The sequence below is a fragment of the Chrysemys picta genome, chromosome 5, assembly GCF_011386835.1.
Source record: "Chrysemys picta bellii isolate R12L10 chromosome 5, ASM1138683v2, whole genome shotgun sequence".
Lineage (NCBI taxonomy): Eukaryota > Metazoa > Chordata > Testudines > Emydidae > Chrysemys > Chrysemys picta.
Genome location: NC_088795.1, coordinates 97,947,934 through 97,950,966, shown reverse-complemented (window position 1 = coordinate 97,950,966; position 3,033 = coordinate 97,947,934). Strand labels below are relative to the sequence as shown.

At 40.2% G+C, this 3,033-nt stretch overlaps 1 long non-coding RNA gene across 2 annotated transcripts; it reads left to right on the top strand.

The window, feature by feature from the left end:
- Positions 1-227: 227 nt before the first annotated feature.
- LOC135983728 (uncharacterized) lies at positions 228-2,564 on the top strand. Of its 2 annotated transcripts, XR_010601493.1 has the most exons (4): positions 263-299; positions 928-1,007; positions 1,649-1,742; positions 2,426-2,564. It is a non-coding gene; the product is annotated as an uncharacterized LOC135983728 (long non-coding RNA). The 2 variants fall into 2 exon arrangements; XR_010601494.1 differs by lacking the exon at positions 928-1,007 and having other exon boundaries at positions 228-299.
- Positions 2,565-3,033: the final 469 nt, after the last annotated feature.

The following is a 3,033-nucleotide window of genomic DNA, read 5'->3' as shown; positions in this document are numbered from 1 at the left end:
ACATGTGATAATACAATATTTTAATATCCAGTTGCAAAAAAATGAAGATAAAATATTTCTGAACTTGGGGGGGAGGGAGATCATTTTTGTCATGGTCAGATGGAATTTTACCAAACTTTCCCAAAAGATTCGCCTTAGAGATGAGAATAAATGGAGATACCTGGCCACACCAGGATTAGCTTATTACTCAATTTAAGAGGGGTGTGGAGATGGGTGGGGGCGGCGTATAAAGACGTGATGTCCATGAAACCCTAGTGTGTGAAAAACCTGCTTAGCCTCTTAGCAAACGCCAACCACTGGTGAGTGGAATGGAGCATTTCATTTTAAATTTCATACAGCAGTGCCTTTAAAATATATCCCTGGAAAACAAAACATTGTTTTCCTATTAGTGAAAAGGGGCCCATAACATAACCACCCCATTGTCTTGGATTTATCGAGATAGTGAGAGAGCAGAGAATCTATGATTTTTAAACAAAAGTCTGGGTGATTTGGGGAGTAGAGTTTGGAAAGAAGAGAAAGACCCGCTGTGAGGACCCAGGATAGCATTAACACTGGCATTTCTGGAGAAATGTTTTCAGGGTTGTTTTAATAGGAACCCTGCCTCAGCTCATGTTACAAAATGTAATTAATAGTAAAAGCAGCTTTCACCAGATGCATGAGAGGAAGCTGTACATTGCAGGTCAGAGGCTGCATTATCCATTAACTGAGTGTTTAGCACTTAGTAGTGTTGTGGTGTTCAAGGCTAGCGAGAAAAAGCTTGAGGGAAAAAATCTCTCTCCCTCTCTCTTATGTATATTGTATATGACAGATCTGGTGGAAGAAACAAGTGATTTTCAGATATCTACTTTCATAATAATTAACCACTAAAAGAAGTCACTATCCTGCATCGTTCTGAACCAATAAAAGTACATACGTTTTTTTCCCCAGGTCATATTGGAATAAGCCTTCAGTCCTTGCTCCTACAAAACTCTCATTGACTTAAATGGGCGTCTTGGCTGCTGGAATAGGTCAATTTTATGCTATATCTATATTAGATTGCACTTTATTTATGTTTATAAGATTGTTTCTTATAGCTTTTAGTGCACAAGAGCAGTTAATAGAAAATCACCGAGTTATAAGAATTAAAGATGAAAAAGACTCATTACGTCCTCCCCTCCGCCAGCAGGAGTATTCCCTTTGTTTCCTAGTTGTAGGGGGAAAGTGTGTATATATAACTAGTATATAACTAGCTAAGTACAGAGGTTAGGTGGATGGACTCATAGGATTGGAAGGGACCTCCAGAGGTCATCTAGTCCAGTCCCCTGCACTCATGGCAGGACTAAGTAGAGACCATCCCTGACAGGTATTTGTCTAACCTGCTCTTAAAAGTCTCCAATGATGGAGACTCCACAACCTCCCTAGGCAATTTATTCCAGTGCTTAACCACCTTGACAGTTCCGAAGTTTTTCCTAATGTCTGACCCAAACCGCCCTTGCTGCAATTGAAGCCCATTGCTTCTTGTCCTATCCTCGGAGGTTAAGGAGAACAATTTACTTCCCTCCCCCTTGGAACAACCTTTTATGTACTTGAAATCTGTTATCATGTCCCCTGTCAGTCTTCTCTTCTCCAGACTAAACAAACCCATTTTTTTTTCAATCTTCCCTCATAGGTCATGTTTTCTAGACCTTAAATCATTCCTGTTGCTCTTCTCTGGAATGCTCAAAAGAATCCACTGCTTAGCTGAATGTATTTGATCAACTCAGGTAATATAGATTGCTCCTCTATATAGGGACCTGAGACTGGGAATCAAGAGGCATGGATTCCATTCCCTGCTCTGCCACTGACTTCCTTTCTAACCTTGGAAGCGTTACTTAACCATTTTGTGCCTCGGTTTTTCCGTCTGTAGAATGAGATTAATTATACTTAACTTCCTTCGTAATGCACCTTAAGATCCATGGCTCTATGCGAGGGCTATTTTATTACTATAAGTATTAAAGATGTTTATGCATATTAATATACATCGCATAACTATGTAATGGCACATGTCTGTACACAATGCACACCTGTGTTTACTAAACGGCAAATTGGACTGCACCAGTCATACTATATTCCTATGCAAGATGTTTCCCTCTAGCAAAGTTCAGGCCAGGAATCCGGCGAAACATAATGTCCGAAAACGTGTTAAAACCAAACAGCAGTTTGGGGCAGCAGAGTCAAGAGTAGAAAGAGAATACGGGCTAAACAGAGCATGAGCCATGTGGCAGGCAGCATCTCAACTAGGATTAAAATAATTTGTTTTACTGTGAGAAAAAAGAATGGAAACTGGGTTTTTTTTTCATTCACAGATCACTTTCAGATAAGATTTCAAGCAGCCCCCCACCCCCAGGGTCTGAGGCAGACTGGTAAGACCCGTTGAGGCTTCTTTAACTGCTTTGATTTCTTTTAGGGCGTCTCTTCATTCGCCTTATTCAAAAGGCCCTTCGTCAAGTTCAAGAATACACTCTGAGCAAGTCCAACAGGTTTGTGTGAAACCCAACTTGGACCACAGGTATCGAAAGAAGCACACGGCAAATCACCAACAGAACACAGTTAAGCTTGATATGGGCTACTACCAGAAGAAATAATCTATTGATTTTGTCTCTAAAAAAAAGAAACCTTTTCTGTTCTTTGGGGAAAACAAGCAAACAAACACATACCACTTGGTAACTCAGTGGGGAAAAAGGTCAAGTTACTATTGACAAGTATGTAAAGACATCTTCTAAACCATGGGAAAACATGTATAAATTGTTTCGACTCACTGCATTCAAAACCAAGGAAGTGAATTACAAAACTGCACTTCTTGCATTGTTGGGCTGAATGGATATCTATTTATCATCTCATAAGACAGCCGAATGATCTTTATCTGCTTTGCCCACTTTCTGACCCAAATTCAGGGTTTTTATGGAAAATTGCAGTCAGTTTGATTGATGAAATCCAAAGATGTCTAAAATGGCACCAAAGATCTCCAACTGTGCAGACTCCAACCGAGGGCTTCAATGTTGGCATTGTTCCTGC